Source organism: Pithys albifrons, chromosome 4, assembly GCF_047495875.1.
Source record: "Pithys albifrons albifrons isolate INPA30051 chromosome 4, PitAlb_v1, whole genome shotgun sequence".
Lineage (NCBI taxonomy): Eukaryota > Metazoa > Chordata > Aves > Passeriformes > Thamnophilidae > Pithys > Pithys albifrons.
Window position 1 is genome coordinate 61,480,181 of NC_092461.1, and position 21,001 is coordinate 61,501,181.

At 38.1% G+C, this 21,001-nt stretch overlaps 1 protein-coding gene across 1 annotated transcript in view; it reads right to left on the reverse strand.

Moving 5' to 3' along the window:
* The window catches only part of KCNB2 (potassium voltage-gated channel subfamily B member 2), a 177,173-nt gene that overhangs the window by 96,301 nt on the left and 59,871 nt on the right, over positions 1–21,001 (reverse strand). The gene's annotated exons all lie outside the window — the stretch shown is intronic.

Here is a 21,001-nt window from a genome sequence, read left to right on the forward strand (position 1 = left end):
ACCCTCTCCTTTTCTCAGGAAATGTAGTGTCTCTGTAAGATATGTGGCTCACTGAATGCATGGTACAGAGAGAGACAGGTAACTCCCTGAAAATGGAGAGAAAAGAGAGTATGATGAATGAGACAAAAAAATGAAAATGAAAATACCCCATCCCCCAAAATATCATAACTCTAAACAATTCTACATGTAAACATCATAAGTGTCCTAATTGTTTAAGATTATTTGAGTTTTCATGTTATATGTTTCTTTTCAGATCCCTGAAAGTTCAGTCAAAGTGTATTACTAGAGAGAACTTGGTTTAAATTCAGACATAAACACCTTATATAAACTCTTCAAATAAGGGTGAAGAAAGCACCCTTACTTATGATGGAAGCAAGACTTACTTAGTTGTGGACTACTTCTAATATCAATAGCAAAGAATTTAATGAATGAGCACAAGACACAATTTTTCCCCAAATCTGTAATTTCAGGGCTCTGTTTTGTCTTTGAACACAACACATGACTAATCTCAGTGTAGGATTTACGAAATCCGCTTTCAGCCATAGGATATACTCAAAAAAGAGGAAGTAAAATGTGGCTTGCGCTAAACTTAGCAGCTTTGGCAATTAATCAACTTTACTCATTGATTCAGTCAAGTGAAATAGTTTGCTAGATAAGGATAGGAATTGTTCCTGCAATTCTGAATACTACTACATATCCAGCCAAATGGGCTTTAGGATAAAGAAGCCCGTGTGATTTATTTGTAATCCCTTTAGTTGCTTTTTTATTTCTTCTTTCAGATTGCAGAGACTAAAGAACGATACTTACCCAAACCCTTGGATTATTTCCATGCACAAGATCTGACCTTAATGCTCTCTCTGCCTGTGTAATAAAATCAGATGGGTTCAAATGATTCTGGTACAGTGACGCATTTCTGATACTGTCTACTTATTTTAAGCATGCAATTCTGGCAACTTATGCCCACTCCCTCTCTTGCCTGTACACGATGGGGCTCATGTTAACCTTTAAAAAAGGATGACATTATGGCAAGTCCTGCTTATCCTGGGAGCATGATCAGCAGGGTTGAGTTGGTCAAGCTCCTTTTCACTACACTCCGGGTGTCCCAGATAACACTTTTATTTCAGCATCTGCCTCCTGATGTATTTCAATTAAAATTAAAATTAAATGAGGAAGGCAACTTAGAATCCCACATCAGATGTTCTTCACCAATTTCAATATCCCACTGGAAACAGATTCCTGCCCAATGTAATCCCTAAATGACCCTTTGTCTGCTCAGACCTCAACCCCATTGGCCTCATCTTTCTCATTACATCATTATGACATCTAATATCCCTGAGCAGTAAACTTCAGGAGGTCTTTGATGAGACCACACTGAGGAAATAAACAGTCCAATTGCTACAATGTTCCTCTCATCTATTTGGAGTGTGTGTAAGAGATGAACTGAGTACCCAATGCCTCAAAATTAATTTCATGCAGAATGGAGTATAAGCTTTTAAAGGAGGAGAGGGAACAGAAACAGGGTTACCCCATCATGGCTGGAAATAATGTTGAAAGAATACAATTTTATTTTGTATAACACTAAGGATGAAGATGTAAATGAAAATATTTTATGAATGTGTCTATGCACTAAATAGGACACCTAGTATAATATTTAACTTTAATATCTGGTTTTAGCAGAAGTAAGCAAAGGCTCTCAAGTCTGAAGCAATTTCAGTTCTAGGAAAGGCAAGCATCATCTCCCCGTGTCTACTGCAGGATCATAAAACGAAAAAGCTATTCTACATTTTAGAGTACACTTTAGAATGGCTTTTAAACTATTTTACAAAGCATTTCAGCAGCATTGCTCATATTTAATTAAGAGTATATGGGACCAGAAAATGAAATGGTTTGCTGGAACTCAGTTCAGGTGGCCAGTGGTTCAGATCTTATGCAAGTGCTTTATTGTTTCTGCCCTGCTTGTGAGATTATGGTAATATTATCATTATTTCCTGCTACATTCTGCTGTCCTGTAATGTAATGTGCAAAGATATACTGAAAAATAAATGAAATGCTTAGGATCACTGGGCCACAAGGCTAAGTATCAAGTACTTCTGCATAAGAATGAAATGAATGGCTTCTTGCAGTATACACAGATGGATCTAGCAGATTAACAGTTACTCAAACTTACTTCTGGTGTCAAAATACTCAGAACAAGTTGAGATGCAAGAGCTAGTCAAGGGCACTACTAATATCAGGTGCAAGATGAAGACCACTAGCATGTTCTCAAACTCTGGAATAAAAATATATGGCAGAAAAACCAGAAATAATGGCTAACTTTGGGTCAGATATTCCAGTCTCAATGTATCTGTGCAATCCCATCCTGATCTTTGCAGAAACATATGAACCACAGGTCTTTTGTGCAAACTTGGATCCTTAATCCTTCTGTTTTCTCTTTCCTAATTACAAAGAGCTTTCAAGAACAGTAATTAGCTAGAACCAAGACATATTGCACTTTGAACCCCACTGCTGGAAAATTCTAAGTCAACTCCTAATGTTTTCATTCTTACACTTTATTCTATTGGGGCATACACTTTTTTGAATCATGTGATTATACATACAATCCTTTGCATAGCACAGTTCTGTTCTTCCCACTTCTTGGGCTAAAATCTATACATGTAATTAAACTATTAATAATTAGGCACCTGGATCCTAATTAGGCATACTAAAGCCATAAGTTTTCTTTTTAGATTCCATGCTTCAGTTTAGCAATCTTTTAATAGCAAACTCTTTTCAAGGTTATCTGCTAAAAAGCTCCAGGCATCTCCTGTAGTAGTTCATTTCTCACGAAGCTCACTAGCAAATACACTGTTTTAAATAATTCAGAAGTGATCACTTCCTGTTGCAGGGGTTTAGTTGTTTTTCAGGGTTTGGGTTTTTTTTAATGATACTGGACAAGGACACAGGGATCAAAACTAGTGTCAGTAGTTTCCCTCAGAAATTGTCATGGTGTGCTCCAAAGAACTGCAAGAAAAATAGGCGAATCTCCCTTTCATACAATTACATCCCTCGAGGAATCATCTCCTTGTTCTCTTCTGACCAAGAGCAACAAAGAATCACAGAATGACAGAATGGTTTGGATTGGAAGGGACCTTAATGATCACCTCATTCCACGTCTCCTGTCAAGGCCAGGGACAACTTCCCCTAGACCAGGTTGCTCGAAGTTCCATCCAACCTGACCTTGAATGCTTCCAGGAATGGGGCATCCACATTTCTGTGGGCAACCTGTTTCAGTGCCTTACCACCCTCACAGCAGAGAAACACGTACTGATCTCCTTAACCACATGGAGACAGTTGAAATTCAGGTACAGTAGCTTGCTCACCCTCTTTCTGGGATAGATTTCTCAGATGAGACTTTTCTTAAGCAATACAAGGGTACAGATTTTTAGATCTGATGCAAGTACTGTTAAAATCAGTAAAAAGGTTAATTTTTTCATGAAAGGTCTATGAAAATATGCTGCATGTTTCTGGAAGGTGATGGCCATGTGAGTCCCCTAATTGCCTTCTGTTGTGCCATGCTGGGTACCAGCATGTTGAGCAATCAGGGCCATTTGGGCTGCTGGTGAGACATCCTGGTTATCAAAGCCAGCCAGCAGCTCCACCTTTCTCACCTGCCCATCCTCTTGCTCCCAGGGCTCAGTTCTGCAGTGCTGCAGGGAGACCAGAGAGGAACTTCCATTTTTGTCGTTGGGTATTTAGTCCTCTTCTGGGCAATGCTTGTGATATCCTGCTCTAAGAGCTGATGTTTCACTACACAAATCTAAGCTAGATAACTGATTAAAGTATTTAGGCCATATAATAAACAAGTTACTAAATATTACCCAAGCTCCAGGCAGAGAAAAAGAAGATAGCTACTTCTGAATAGAGCAGAGAAAACAGTTTGCCATCTGAAGAGAGATAAGAGCCTCATGTAAGGAAAAAATAAGATGGTTCCTGCATATCATGAAATATCTTACTAAAACAAAACAAAGCACTACTAGTAACTTTAAAAATCTGCCCCAAACATTGAGTAATCAACAAGTTAATTTATTAAAACTTTAGACTGGTGTAGCATTGAACACATGTGATCCGTGAAACATGCAGAGACCTATAAACTCTTTTACTCAAGGCCACCTGCAGGGCCCATGGATACCACCACCTGGAGAAATGCAGTTATCTAGTATATACCACTAATGTTATTGATAACATTCTTCTTCCATATTTATAACATTCTTCTTCTAAATATCCAAAGAAACAAAGTCATCCTGGATATTCCAGTGTCTTAGTATTCAAACATCCTAAATCAAATTAATCTGTTCTATAATTTCTTTGTCTTCTCAGGGAATAAAATGGCTCACTGTAGCTTATGAAATTTGTTATAATTTGACAATAACTAGTCTTCTTGAAAATCCTCCTAAAACATCTACATCAAATTCAAAAGGTGAAATTGTCCTAGAACAGAACTTCAGACCATAAAAATAAATCTACAATATAATTATTTGGGGGAACAACTGGTAATCAGAAAGTACTAAATTCAAGGACAGTCAGGCAGTTTATGACTTTCCTAAAAGTCAGAGGTATGATTTACTTTTTCTGTTTGATTAGGTCATCAGATAAATAGCATAATTACGAATAATAATGAAAACTTTGATGTTCAGTTGAGAACTTCCAGCCAACTTTCTCTCACAAAGAGGAAATGTATGTGCCTTTCAACAGCCCACAACATAAAATATGTTTCAGGTGCCATATGCTACCTTTCCTCTTGGGATCCTGTCATAGAATCTGTAACCTCTAAAACCGTTTTTTCACCAATCATATCTTTGCATCAGTCTTACATTTTTTATTCACAAATTTGCATTTTGAACATAATTTTTTGTCAGACATGACAGGGTCATAAAATCAATTAAAATGAGCTGTGCAAAATTAACAGATGAAATGGCATTTTAGGTTTGTTTTCACCACCATGACCATTAAGTACAAGGCTGGCTCATTATGGGAAGACAATGTTTAATCATCCTCCAAATTCTGCAGATGGATTTACATCTGTGCATATCCCCTTCTGTAATGCTCAGTAGCCAGGCACAGTCTGTTCCAACCATCTGTAAACAGCACCCAGTTCAGCAGGCTGCGCTGGTCTAGCAAAGCATTTCAACATGCGTGTGTGTCTTGTCAATTTCAGAGGAGTTTAAGTCCGTACCTAAAGTTAATAAACCTACACTAAGATCACATGGTAACAGAAACTGGCCCTGTGCATGAGCCCTGATGCTTTTGTGAGCTGGAGTTCACCACTGGTTATGAGGGCTAATGCCAAAATGCAGCAACCCGACAACTGCACCTTGATTAGCCAGTGCTGCTACTGCAAATGAAAGAGTGGAAAAACAAAAAAATGGAAGAATTCCCAGAGTTCAAAAAGCAAAAACAAATGGTGAATAACCATTTTCTTTATAAGATTAGAAGACATTCTAAGAAGAATTAAAAATATACATCAGCCTATGCTTACCATTTCCTTGTCATATTCCTGGCAACAACTTGAGGTTAAATTATGCTTAAGGGAATCTTATTTTGGTCTAATTTCTCAGCTTAATTATTTCCCTCCCAAAGGGATGACACACAGGGGAGGCACTGAAGTGCTTTGAGGTTATTTTTCTCAAATGAGATAAATGAGCAATGACACCCAGGATGTTCCAGCCTTGCCCTTCAGCTTCTTGGCTGAAGAAATTGTGAAAACCATAGCCAGGCTTCTAATGAAGAGAAGCGTAAGGGATGCTAAACCCAGCACTGAAGCTAGTTTTTTAAGTTTCTGCTTACAGGTAGCAGATTTTAATGGTGACTGTAGGACAACACATATGACTCACTGGACAAAAAAAATGGTTGGCTAAAATAATTCTATTATTGCTATGGACATATACAGAGCATGGGGTTAGTCTTCTTTCTTTGGTGACATTATTTATTTTTAAAAGATTTTTTCTTTAGAGAATTGAGAAGGAGTATCAAGATTAAGAAGCTTGTTCTTGCTCTACCATTGTGTGCTTGATATTGATCAAATCTGTTGAACAGCTATGAAGAAGGGCACAGCAGCTGCTTAATGTCATGGCAGAAAGAGGACATCTGGCATATGGATACCACTGCCTAGAAAGAAGTAACCAGAAAACCCAGACTGCCCAGAGAATAGAGAGCAAACCACAACAACAAGGCCAGAGACTCAGGTTCAGTTTCAATCCTCAATGGGCTTCTTCAGGCCAATGAGCTTCTCAGGTCAGTTAAGTCTGGGCAGTGGACATATGATGCATCAGTCAACTGATTGCTCAAATGATTTATAGTTAATTTATAGTTAATGCCTTCCTACAAAAACATTAAGATAATCCACTCTGTACATTCAGAAAGAAGAGATGATAAAAGATGAGGCAATAAACGTGCAAGACATCAGGAAAAAAAATCAAACAGAGGAATACAGTGACTAAAGGTAGATGTTCTCCTTCTGAGAACTCAAACATACCTGATCCAAGACTCACCATGAAGGATAATGACTCAGTTGATGTACTGCAAGGCCCCTTTACTGGTATTAATCAAAATATTAAAACTGATTCATCTCTTTATCCAGAAACAAAGGTTGTTTTCAAAACTGGGCTACAGCATTGTTGGAGCTAACTGGAAACCAGGGATATAGAAGAAGCTGTCACTGGTGGCAGTAAACAAAACAAATATGTGCAGGTGTGGATAAATGATTAAAACTTTTTGCTAAATGAAAAATATAGGAAAACCGTTTAACAAAGGAGAACAACTAAATTATATGCTACTATTTGTATCATCTGAGGATGGCAGATATGGAACATCTAAATGTAAATGCAGAAATCCTACACGAACGACAGTAAGATAACCTAGGTGACCCTGAAACTGGTACTGCTAATAAGAATTCTTACTCTCTAACCTTGCATAAACCTAGTAACAGAGCTAAGGGGCAAAGCACCTTTTACCTTCAGTTTGTATTAAAAAGAAACCAAGTTGCTAGTCTTCATTTTCTCTGACATGTTTTAATATAATCTACTACATATTAAAAACTGAAATTTTAATTGGATTATTTTTTAACATTTTTACACTAAGTAACATGCTTTGGTGGCTTTTTCTACAAGGATAAGATGAAAAGAAATTATTCAAATATTCAAACTTTCTCCAGTTGAACAATCTTCTAACAGCTTTCTGTCTCATCGCTTACCCTGTGTTCTTTAGAAAGGGACTTATATACATTTCAATCAGGTTATAAAACTTAGCAGAGACCACACCTCTGCTTATTTGGCATTTAAGAGACTTACAGATTCATATTCTTGCTCTAAACTCAAATCAGCCAATACATAAATAATGATGCATTATTATTTAATTATCATTAATAAATAATGGAAACAACAAGAAATTTTGCCTGAGTCAGAGCTCCACAGTTTGACTCCAAGACTGGAGTTTATTCTCTGATGGGAATAGAAACAGTAACAATGGGATGGTATGGTACCCATTTCATATCGGTAAGCCCATTTTTTCCCAGGAGAGTGTTGCAGTACGAGATGTGATTTGATGCAGGAAAGCCATAGGCTTATGTGAGTACACCTATGCCACAAGTTCATTCTTGTGGACATGCAGAAAAAGTATGACTGCAAGTTATATGAAAATAAACACACTCTAATCCATCTCCCTCGCTTCCCAGGGAAAAGATGGTCTTTTAAATAGACTAGAAAGAAGGGCTTTTTCATGCTAAACACAAATTCACAACAGTCAGAGACTAGTTAATAAGGTGAGCATCTGAGAGAAAGGTCTTGTTATTCAGCTACAAATAAAAGTAGGGAATGGGTAAGTTTTATCTGTTAGTGAGCAAATAGTGAGAAAGATTACTGGCCACAGCCCAAACTAGAAGCTGGAAAGAGGATTAATGTGATATTTTCCAGCAAGATGACTTTTTTCCCCAAGCTCTAGAAAAGCTACATTAAGAGTGGCTATGAATTCTAAAGATTTCTAACAATGCTAAGAGAAGGTTTCATAGCCCAGAATCCATGTCTTCCATTCTAGAGTGTGTTGAAGGAGCTCACATTGCTTCCCAACACAGCAAGGCCTATCATTTTGCAAAACAAGCACCAGGTTATCAGATAGCGACAATAACTGGAGTTATTTCTGAACAACCACCATATTTAATCATGGAATTTAGAGGAGTACCTACTATTGTATCAAGACAGGAGAGTGCTGCCAACTCTATGCCTGCTCCAGCTGGAAGCAACACTGTTCAGGGATGGCACAGGCAGAACTTGCTGTACTTCATGCACTGAGGTGCTGCAGGGTTTTGAATACAAACCCAAGTGTTAAGTACTGCTAAGGACTTAGAGGGTGATAGTCAGAGGTCAGAAGCTGCACAAGTGTGTGCCAAAGCCAAGTACTAAGTTATGTTAGAGGACATGATTCAGCAACACCAGGTATGAAAGTCAAATGCAGATCAGTCCCAAAATACTGAAAACTCACACAGAATCTCTTAATTAGATGCTTTATAAGATTAAATTTCAGTGAACTGTCAAGACTTTAAAAAGAAATGCACACCCTGATTGTAACAGAAATCAAGTGATCACTACTTCACTGCTGTCTGGTTTATAGAAGTAAATGTCACACTTGAGTCTCAGAGGGGCTTGCTTCACAAAGACAAACAACAGCTCTCTACAGACAGCTTGTACAATGCCTTCTTGGAGGAAATCGCAGGTCAAGTTTGAAACTGTTCTAAACATAACAGTGCAGAAAAAGGCAAAAAAGTGAGGGAAGGAAGAACATTATGATGGTCTGTTTCTATTACACTTAGTTTCTAATGCTTATTACCAGTGTTAAATCTCCAATGGCATCCAGTGACATATCTCAGAGGAAACCCTCCTGCACTCTGTGGCTCTGGGACTGTCATGACAACCTGTCACCAAAACGCTGAGGCATTTCTGTAAGAAAAATCTCTAAGGCAAGGTTTCCTTTCAACCAGCCTTCATGGTTCAACCTCCCTATGCTGTTCTGTATTGTCACCAGAGACACTGGCATCTGAATTCCTGCACTCATCCAGCTTGAAACAGGCATAGATAATTGATTTCCACCAAGGATTCCAAACCCTTTAATACCTATATTTGGCCTCTTCATTATGATAGTCTGTATGACCTTTAGGCAGCCGAAATTGCTGTGATTCTTCCAACTCAGATGAATGGCCCTCATTTGCCCTGATGAGCAATGCAGTAGGGCAGCTTCCTCCGCGTACCTTTTTCTGCCTTATGTGTGACTGGTGCTGTCAGGGAGAGGAATGTTCCTCATATACTTCACGTAAAATTAAAGGGCTTTTACAGAGGATTTCAGCTAACCTCCCACACTAAGCTGAAAATTCTGAAATAAGCTCAACTTTTACAAATTAAGAGGAATCCAGATAGGGAACTCATCAAAAAAAACACTGTTTGAATCTGAGATGGGTTGAGGTGGGCTTTTCTTTCTTTCTTTCTTTCTTTCTTTCTTTTTTTCTTTTTTTTTTTTTAATGATAAACAATTTCTCTTGCCTATTTCAAATCTACTGTCACAATAACAGATTGGGTTCTTCTGAACGGAGCTAGCTAGCTAAATGTTTTAAGAGTTGACTGATTATTTGTGCATATTGCATTTTGCAATTCTTTATGTTTATGAGTTATTAGCCTGGTACTTTGAGAGATTTGTCATTCTGTTTTAGAAAAAACAATAGATGCCACATGTAATATCACATTATGCAAACAATCCCAGACTCACTACTTTTCGAGAACAATTTTCTTCTCCGAAACATGAACTGAATTTTATAAATATGACCATTTTCTTCTTAAAAACGAAAAGATTCCACTGCAAAAATATATGTGCTAAGTCTTACAAAGTTTTATGCCAGAATTATTCTACCAGATCCCTGTAATGATTTACCATTATTTAATAATTTTTTGTTGCTTCTGACTTGTCTGCAGTATAGCAAAAAAAAATTGCTTCTATTTAGAAAGTCTCTTTCACTTGCTTTGCTGCAAATGATTCAAAAATTAATGAAGACGGAGGATTAAAATTGCAGGAAGAAGATATTTTGCAGGAAGGAACTTATTTTGATCTTTTTTATTCACAGGAGTGAGCCCATTGGTATTAAAGTAACTAATGCAGGCAAAGAAATTGTTAGGGCAGGATCTGGACACCAGTGTTCATCCAGCACTCTCTGTCTCCATTGAAGGTTCCTCAAATATTGCCTTCCAATATATTTATAAGGTGATTTTGGCCTGCTGAGGACAAAAATTAAATGAAAATAGGTAGGTGAATCAATTTGCCATATTTGAAATGCTTCATTGCAATGAAGCTCCAACAACTGGAAATGAATCTGGTTCTGTGGATTGTTCTTTCTGCTTCTGAGCCCTAATAGTGTCTAGCAGGGCTTCAAACTGCCCTGAAACCTCCATTCTTATCTGTGTGAAATTACTTACTCTAGATCCTTTGCCTCAGATGCTACTACTTCTGCTCTCATGACCTGGAGCTTGTATTACGTCCTACAAATGTCCAAAAAAAGTGTCATTTGGTTGATGCGAATACAGGCAAAATACTAATAAGTAGTCAGGAGACAGGAAGTAGGCCTTTTTACATATCTGCTCTAACTCTTACTTTTTCCAAACTGATCTTTCCTACCCTTTCTGTTCAGAGCTTCCAAGGTTTGGTTAAAGAATGAAAAGACTCTTCTAAAATGAGAAATTAAATTCTAAGTCCAACTTTCAGAGTCCTGTTTGGACACCCCTCATACATAATATATACTTTTGAAGATATTTGTTACATTGTCTCCTTAGAGAGGCAGTAGATCATTTTGAGGCTTCTTTTAAAAGAGGACTGCCAACACCTTCTCATGTTTACTGAAATGTTTACAGGCTTTCCAGTGTGGGTGGCAGCTCAACAGTGCTAGCTAGCAAGTCTTTTACAGAACTTGGCACCACTGCTACTAACATGCAGTGGTATGGAAGAAACACCAGTTAAATGTAATTCAGAAGAACTGTAAATACTGTATCACATTGTTTGTAAACAAGCCTCAGTAGGTAGAAAGTTTTGTCTGGAGAAGTCATTCCGGGAAATGGGTCACCAATGAGAGTACTTGGGGAGAAATACTGAGTTTTTGAAGCTCTGTTCTCTGTGAATGGGGCCTTTTTCATCTTGCAACTTCTCTCCAGGTCACCAAAACAAAATGTTTTTCCTTCAACTGCCATCCACACAGTCTTCACTTTTCTTGGTTGCTTTTATTCTGTTTTCCTCCAGTTCCAGCCTTTTTGACCACCTTTTCCCACCACAAGGCCACATGAGCACTCTGCTACTCTGCTGCCTCTGCTCTTTTTCACTTGACATGACTGTTGTGGGCCTCTGAGCTGGACTTTGTTTTACCTGGTCTCTGCTGAAAGGCAAGGGTTTGACCTGAATTAGTCATCCACACCCTATATAAGCAATGGGAAAACAGGTATTCCCAAAGCATGGAAGAGCCCATCCTAAGAGAGACAAATCTATCCAAACTCTCAAATCAAAGGCAAATTCCACTACTGGCTCTGTCACCTCCTAGCCCACTGCTACTAAAAAAACAGAACTAGCATTGAGGGATACTCCCTATGGGCCACTCTGTCTAGCTACTGATTTTCATGGACTTCCAGGGACTCACATTTCCTTCGCAAACATGTTCAGAATTTCTTTGCACTAAGATTGATGGAGAACAGGATGCAAAAAAAGGCAAATAAGCAATGTGAATGACTGTAGGCAACCCAGACAGGAAGCATTTGATTACATTCTTCTAAGCTACTCGTTACTTAGCTCTACATTTGTTGATATTTCTTCCAGCATACATATAAATCTATACTTTGTATCTTCATTATCTCATATCTCATGCTCATATCTCAGCATTGCAAGTATTTTTTTTCCTTTTTGACCTCACAAGTCTCATCTTTTCTGGGAGACATCACAAGCTCTACTGCAAAGAAATGGTTTTCTTAACACTTCGAGTATGATTAATCTGTTCTTAACAGATATTCTCTCACTCCCCCTTCTCCAAAACATGAAACATAATCTGCTTGAAGTCCTCTCCATCTACTTCTAACCCTTTCACATATATGTGCTTCAAATTCTGATGCATGTAGAGCCAATGCCAACTGACATATTCAGTCTGCTTTCAAAGGAGTTTTGGGTGCTAGACTGGAGCAATGCAAATGATCAGGTTCTAGAAAACATGAACTATGAGGAAATACGTATTAGCTATTCCATTTGAGAGAAGGCTGAAGGAAAACAGGATGTAATTTAGGTCAGATTAGTGAAACAGGACTGCTACAATCAGTTATCTACAACTACTGCAGAAATTACAAGGTGCAACAGACTTAAATTTCAGCAAGGAGCACACTGAAAAAATTGGAACAGATTGCCTAGGATGGCTGTGAAGATGCCATCATTGAAGGTGCCTATGGAAAGATTAGAAGCAGGTGTATTTGGTTCTGTGCCCAGAGGATTTGACAAGCACTCTCTTTGTATATATTCTACTTTATTACTCTGTGACTCAGAGATAAACATCTGTTGAGTAACTTCATTGTGCTTCTTCAGATATCTTTATACAAAACTCAGTCATCATAATCGAGGAGAAAAAAGGACCAGTGCTTGTCATAATTTGTGCTCTCTTATTCTACCTATTCACACATATGAACTCATCCCATTTGGATCACCTTTCTCTTACAGCTCACTGACTGTACCAACCACATTAATAAATATAAAGTCCCCAGACCTGCACTGTACAATACAAATGGCAATCAAGAAAGACAGTCACGAGTGGGATGGGAGATCACCTTGAAGTCAGACACTCTTCCCAAAGCAGGACACAGATTATGTAGAAGCAGCAAGTCAGTTCCAAACCACTCCTTTCCAAATCACTCCCCAAGTGAAATCAGGAGTGTTTGCTATCCTGCAGGCAAGACTGGCTTGTGGCAGAAAAGGTGTTCTTTGTATTTTTCTTTTTCATAGTCTTGTAATTTTTTTATTAGAGAAAAGAAAATTTCACTATCTAACATGATGCTTATGTTCAAATATTGTTGCTGGCTATCTGTTCTTTGAGACATTTGGGTGGCTTTTAGGCAAAAGTAATTACATTTTTTCTCCATCTTTAGTTTTCTTCTTTCAAAGTGCAGTAGTAATAGCAGTAGTAATAGCACTGCTGTAGCAGTGAAGGACTACTCTACCCTCAAGCATGTCCATTTTTTCCAGCTACCGTCATCTGGTTCAGTGCAAGAGATTATGTCTCCCTAGAACTCCTGTTCTTAAATTTTTTTATTTTTCAAGCATATGACCAAAACACTGCACCAAAAATGGAGATAAGGAGAAAAATGTTGTAAATCCCTTAAAGCTTTTTACTGCTCAGAATAGGATACAGGCTTTTTTGAGGCATCTTTCATATTGGTATAGAAAAAACAAACTGAACCACTCACAAACAGTGATCTTAACTGACATTTCTTGCAACACTAAAAGCTCCAGAACTCCTACCTTGGGGTTTGGGAACAACTGAGGACTTTTCCCTTGGCAAAGCTCTGCTGAAAGCTGCCTGGTCAGGTAGAGTACACTAAATCAACCTTAATTGCCATGAATGTTGAGGATGCCACACAACCTTTAGTGCTGCAGTGGAGTTCTGTAGGACACCAAGCTGATTACTGGTACTGGGGAGGTGGTCAGGAGTCTCAGGCATTGCCTCTCCCTCCAACAGATCTCTGATCACAGCCCCAGTGTGGGGCTTAACCTGACCTCCTCATGGAACTGAGCCAATTCCATCCCTTGTCTCATCTAATCTTTTGCTACTTCTAACATCTAGCCAACTGGTATTACTAGTGTTTCTTCTACCGCATTCCTCTTCTAGTAATAATGAAATGATTTGGAAGAAGGTGGCTTGGTCTGCCAATCAGCAGTGTTTACTGGGATGAAATGTGGTTTATCTCCTCTCAATATTCGTCCATATTACTTACGAGTGAGAAAATTCCCTCAGTTGTCTTTGTTTGCTTTTCATGTCTGTCTCTCATCTCTGGCACAGCACCTTGAAGTGAAAACTATAAATGCTACAGTGATATTTTTATAGGGCAGATAAAATCATCAGTTCAGATTTATCTTTGTGAAAACTAGAGAGACCAGGAAGAGAGCTGTTCTGGCACTAATGCACCTGATACTGCTGGGCTACATGAAACAAAGTTTGTGCAAACATGGATAATGCCATCCCTAGCAGGCATTAGCAATGGAATACCTCCCATACTTATTTTGATACTGTTTATGAACACATTATACATATTTGTGTTTAAGTGAAGGGGTTTTATCACTCATTTTGCTTCTTAGAAGCTTGTGTTTAACTATGTAATTAATGTGGGCTGCATAAGCATTAAGAAAAAGGAGATGGGCACCTGAATGAAAGCTGACATAGAGTAGTTTTGGTCCTGAGCTGCAGCATATCCAGACAAAATTACACACCTGGCCACAAATGGGCACTGCTTCTTTGCCTGAGAACCCAACTAGCCAGGGGAACCCAGCCAGGACTGGCATCAATCCACTGCATGGGGCTTACTCTTCTCCACATTGACAGACCTGCAGGAGCCAGCATGGAAAATAAGGACATGCTTGTAAAGCACTGACATCAGAACACTGAGCTCCATGAAATAGACTCTCATTTGCCTTATCTATTGACTACTTCATTAAAATGCTCAGTGTTCAGGTCTGAGACAGGGAGACAATTTGGAAGATAATGGCTTTGAACTTGCTGTGATTTTGCCGTCTAGGAAATAAATGGATTGGACTAATGTTATCCATAGAAAAACTGTCAAAATGTGTTTCAGAGCAAATGCCAAGAAGGTAAAAATGGAAAAACAGAAATCTGAATAGGAATTTAAAGAGTGAAGGACATTGATAGTGCTGGTTTTGATGCCTGACCACTGGAAATTAATAGCTGGTAAGCAAATCCAAATGTAAGAGAACAGCAGCTGCAAGATGTGAAAAATTTTATCATTCAAAATGGCTAAACACCAAATCTCAGCATGAAGGGAAGGCTGAGGAAAGTTATTGTTTTTTTCTTGCCAGTTGCTGACAGATGTGAGAGATCAAGACGTGTTTTCTTCCTAAGTATTTCTTTACCAAACAAATGTTTGTGTAGTTACAGAAGCAGTTAAGTTCAACTGGAATTTGAATTTAAAAATTGTAGAATTGTCTACACTGTTAATTTTATATAGCTAATGCCAGGAAGAGCAGCAAGAAGTAAATAATAAACAGACCACAGTGTCATATCCAGAGAGCATATTATCATACATCAGTGTTAAGTGAGGCTTGCTGGAAAGGATATGCGGTCTAGTTTTCTCACAAAATTAGAGAAATTCAAATATATCCTTGTGTACACTAAAACCAGAAAGGATTGAATATACTGTGTGAATGATATAGTCTTCCTGACTAATCCCTACCTAAATTTCATTTAAAGTTTCCTCATTTATTTTTTAAATTGTTATGTTCCTATGATTTTAAAAAAATGCTGCCATATTGCAGAGGGGCTTCTCTGTCAAGATCATAGCTTTTTTAATGCTTATCTTAGATATATTTCCTAAATTTGGATCAAGCAGGTATTTTATTTCTTTGCACAGAATCATGGGACCACTGATGTTGACAGGGATGTTCTGAGATAAACTTGCCCAACACCATCCTGCTTCAAAGCAGAGTCAGCTGAAGAAAGCTGTCTTTGACCATGTCCAGCTGGGGTTTGACTGTCCCCAGCACATTATAACTATTCTATTATTCCTCTTTTTAGCTTTCCTTACCTATTAGCCTCTAATGTAGCCCCTGTGGATTTGACACTATAGAGGCCACACCTCAAATCCTGTCTTCAGGTTTGGGCCCCTCATTACAAAAAGGACATTGAGGTGCTGGAGCGTGTCCAGAGAAGAGCAACAAAGCTGGGGAAGTGACTGGAGCACAAGTCTTGCAAGGAGCAGCTGAGGGAGCTGGGGTTGTTCAGCCTGGAGAAAAAGAGGTTCAAGGCAGACCTCATCACTCTCTACAAGTATCTGAAAGGAGGCTCTAGCTAGGTGAACGTCAGTTTCTTCTGCCATGTAACACGTGACAGGACCAGAAGAAATGGCCTCAAGTTGCACTGGGGAGGTTTAGATTGGATATGAGGAAAAATTTCTTTAGTGAAAGGGCTGTCAAACATTGGAATTGGCTGCCCAGGGAAGTGATTGAGTCACCATCATTGGAGGTATTTAACAGATGTGCAGATGTGACAGTTAGGGATGTGGTTTAGTGGTGGACTTGGCAGTGCTGAGTTAACAGTTCGGCTCGATGATCTTGGATGTCTTTTCCAACCTAAACAATTCTATGAAATTCTTCCTTCTTAAATTCCATTTATGTAATCTGAGAATCGAGTGCATCAGCATATACTTTACTGTTTAGACACATTTCTACATTAAAGATATGATTTAAAATGAATAATATAGTGGAAGAAAAACTCTTAGCACATCAAAATAGCCAAGAGCCAAGTTTACACTTATTCCTTATATTTAGGTACCAGATCATCTTATCCATCACCTATTTGGGAAGAAATACTTCACCTGAGTATGGAACATTCACAAACAGCTTCATTTAAAACAAACAAACAAAAAAGGAATTGAATCCAATCACTGCACTGACATGAAAATGTATATTGATCTGACCAGAAGGCCCCAGAAGTCCTTGTATATCTTTTATTTGGATGCCATTGATTTGGGAACAAGACATGAATGAATCAAAATAGGGGGGTTTGCAATTTGTTACGCTGGCTGCCATCTCTGAATACCTATTTTCTGCACCACTTTGTCATTTCAGTTCGATTAGAGAACAGATCCAGTTAAATTAGAGAATAAATCTAATCACAACTGTTTGGCAAAACCCATTTCAAATTAAGGAAGGAATATAGTCTCCCCTGAAGGCCTTAATATAATTACTGTGCATTTCAATTACAAAACAATTCAAAAAACTGGAGTGTTCATTTTTTAAGGGAAAATTTAGAAGAGTGTATAGGGTTAGCTTGGACAAATACTGACTCAAGTTATTTGTCTTTCAACCACTTCCACAAGAGAAAAAAAATTAATGAGTCTTCACTCAGGATTAGAATGAAGGGTGTGCTCATGAGCTTTCAGGATGGGATCTCAAGATATAATTCTGCAATGTCGTACACAAGTATTCTCAATAAAATCAGTGAAAATACTTCTTGCTACATGAATCTTCAGAAATGTATTCCCTAGGGAAAAAAAAAAAACAAAAGAGCAACAACAAACAAATACTGATGGCTTTAAGAATAACAAGGTGGAAGAGGATTTTTAAAAGCTCATGACTAAAGATTATGAATAATATTTGATGCATAACAGAACAAGCAAATAAACATTTAAGGGGGGATGAAGATCCATTAAAGTGGGGGGAGCTTTTCAATGGTTTCCCTGACATGATTCTAAATTATATGGCATTTCAATTGTACTAACAGTTGCTGTATTTTCTTCTGCTGTTGGTGACTTTAGAAGAAATGTAACAACCCAATGCTAACATAATAAGTAAGACTGGAGTTTTAAAAGCAGTGTAAGAATAAAAATGACAGTGTTTTCACCAATTACATGAAGTTCAAATCAGGACAGCTTTATGAAAATGAATGAGAATTATTAACAACTGATTTTAGTTTGTGCAGTCCTGAGTAAATTGCTGCTTAAAATGTATATGCTGATAAAGGAAAAGGAGCACCTATGGCATCTGATTGATTCTATGTGAATATCTGTGTTCAGAGACTGAAATACCAGAATTCTATCATGGATGATCTCTTTGCAAAGAAAAGGCAGTTTTCAGGTAATAAGCTTCTCTTAATCCTCTAATAATGCCTGCTGCTAATAATGTCTGGTTAACACTTTTGCTAAACTGGAGAAACAGAAAGAACAAAAGCTAAATTCCATCGATGCCATATCAATGCATGTGCAAGTTTTGAAGCTAACATAATGCCTTTTGTTTGACCTCCTGTTTTTGACTGCAGCAAATTACAAAAACAATGGAGACAGAATATACTGACTGAGCAGACTAAACCAAAGGTTTCTAGTGCATATATAGAAACAGCCTGCACATATGTAAATAGAACCTACATACATACATAAAGCTTTATTAGGGTTTCCTATACCAGTGTTGACTTCATTAACACCTAAAAATAGCCTTGCAAAAGGTTTTTCTTTACACAATCATAAACAATACTATGACTGTTCTATTATGGGCAGTGGTAGGCTAGTGTGCTTGTACAAGCCTAAAAGAAACGATGTGACCTTTGAAATCTTTGACTCTAAAGAACCTCAAATCAATAATTAATTTATGAAATGACTATCTCAAGGAAAATCAAAACTAATAAATGGTTTTTTAACCCGTAGTACACCAGAGTTCTCCAGGTTGACAGTAAAATCAGTTCTTTGGAAAATATATATTGACATCTACACTATATACTTACTCTCCAAGGGGTTACCTTAAGTATTAGTAAGCAAAACTGCCAGCTTGAATGATTGCAGCATTAACAAACAGGTCCTCTTTGGCAGACAGGAAGCCTTATACTTCATGCCAAGATGACATCTGCCATTTATAATTACTTCAAAAAGGCAAAGAAACTACTATGGTGCTGTAAGCTCAAGTGTTTCATCTTTCACCATGATATCCTGCACTTTCAGTTTCAGAGCTATTTACTTTTAATATATACAGAAAGATCCAAGTCTAGCAATGACAAAGATAGACCTTGGCAAGGTGACAGTGACATTTGGTGCTTGCTCTTTTGCTACATTTTTAGGCACAAAAAACTCTCAGGATGAAAACACTCAGTAGGAAATTATGTCTTCCAGACAACCAAATGTTATTTCAATGAGTCTTGCCTTAGAATATTGGCAACATAGCCATGATCTAACAAGCTCTGACAAGGCATGCAATATTGTCTTGTTATATAGTTGATGTCTGCTGATGAAAAATAATTCACAAAAATAAATAATATGGCATATTGCCATATAACTTTACTAACTCTTTGTTAAATATATAATTTCATCCTAGAGTTCTCTGTATTTGCTTGACTGAAGTTTTCTCCACATCTTTATCTGCTCTGTTGTGCAACATTTCTTTGCAATTAAAAACCCTTCCATGGTTTACCCGGGAGCTCAGTGTGACCATATGATACACGATGATGATGTAGGAAGATCTTCAAGAGACAAGAAGTATGGCAGTCTGTTCACGGCATGACTTCCTTAAAGATAAACAGGCCTTGCCTGTTGGATTCTAATACTTTGATGGACTCTTAGAGAAGTGGTCTTCATAACTATTTTGCTGTCTTCTTTGGGGTTCTTTTGCTCCAAGATAATAGGAAGTATGAATGAACAAGCTAGGCATTGTCACTATGTGTTACTATGTACTTGCCTCTCTGAAATAGAAGAGCTGCTGGTAATGATGTTAGATTATAAGATTGTTGAGATTACTCCCAACAGAGGTTTATGTTTGGGGCTGTGTCTGCCTGAGAGGTAAACAGTTCTTACAAAGACAGCTGAAACTATGTTGTTTTTATTCAGTTCAGTGTTTGCTCTTGATAGAAAGTGTATTAGCTAACTTGCAAAAAACAGCAGTAATCCTGCTTCCCATGACTGCAGTCTTGTTTGGAAATTACCATACAAAGCAGCCCCAGATGGACTTCTTCTCCAGGATTTTTAATTTAATTATAAGATCTGAGATCTGCTGAACTTTACTGTAGCTTCCACACAGACAGCAATTTACTTCTATCCCTACTCACTTTCCTAAGAGCATTGGATGTGTGAGTGTGAGGGGGAGATCTACAGTTGCTAGAAGCTTGTACACAGCCTGAATCCTCATAAAAAAGTAACAACAAATGAAAAATGCAATAAAAGACATGACATGACTTTTACTAGTTCAATCTAATTTATAGCCCCAAATCTTCCTTTTATATAAAATGCCATCAGGTAAAGGTTATATATCTAATAGCAAAAGCAATGAAAGGAAAAAGAATCCACAGACATTGTCTAGGTCTTGCTGATCACTTATTTTCCCCATAGAACTATAGTGCAGAATAAAATTAATATTTCCTTTAGTTTTGCTCATGTAATTGAAAATTAAAATAAAGGAAGTTTTAAAAAGTGGTTTGTTGCTTTTTTTTGGTGGAAGTTCACACTGGTGTTAGCAAGAGGAGGGATTCAGCCTGGTATCAGTTCATATCCTACATCGCTGCCACAGCCATAGAAATTCAGTTGCCAGATGTTGAGAGGAACACACGTGCTTAAACAGGATTTAGAAGATTTCAATTACCTACATACAAAATTTCAGCACATAAATTTCCATTTCATAGGTTTTGCAGGAAACTACTTGCTAGGTACTCTTCGTTTGTGCAAGTATCTAGTACTCCCTCTTTCTGAGCAACCCCTGCAGAAGTGCAGACACACAGTGATGTACACAAGCAATACACACCAGCGTGCCTCAGTTCTCCTGAACATAACACCCAACAATGACAAGGCTTTCTCATGGGAAAAGTGCTCAGACCTGTGCCTCCCACCTATCGAGCTCTGGGACTCCCAGCGCCTAGGGGATGGAGGTCCTGGCAAAGGGCTAACATGGATGTGGTGTCCATCGATGTTTCTGAAGAGGACACAAGACCTAAGTCTCTGACTCTACGATTACTGCCTAGGCTGGGCTACCATTTGAAGACTCATCTAATATTGGAGGTTTTTAAACACAAACTTCCCCCCTGCCTCCCACAAAGAGCATGCACAGACCCCTCATCTTAGAGGAGAGGCTTGAACTCTGACTCCTTCCCAGTGAGGCAGTCCTGACTCAGACACAGAGGCTTGAGAGAGGACCATGACTGTGGCTAATGTCCAGGGTTTCTCATTGGTAAGCTCCAAATAATCCCCTGTTCAAAACACGAACATTTTGAATT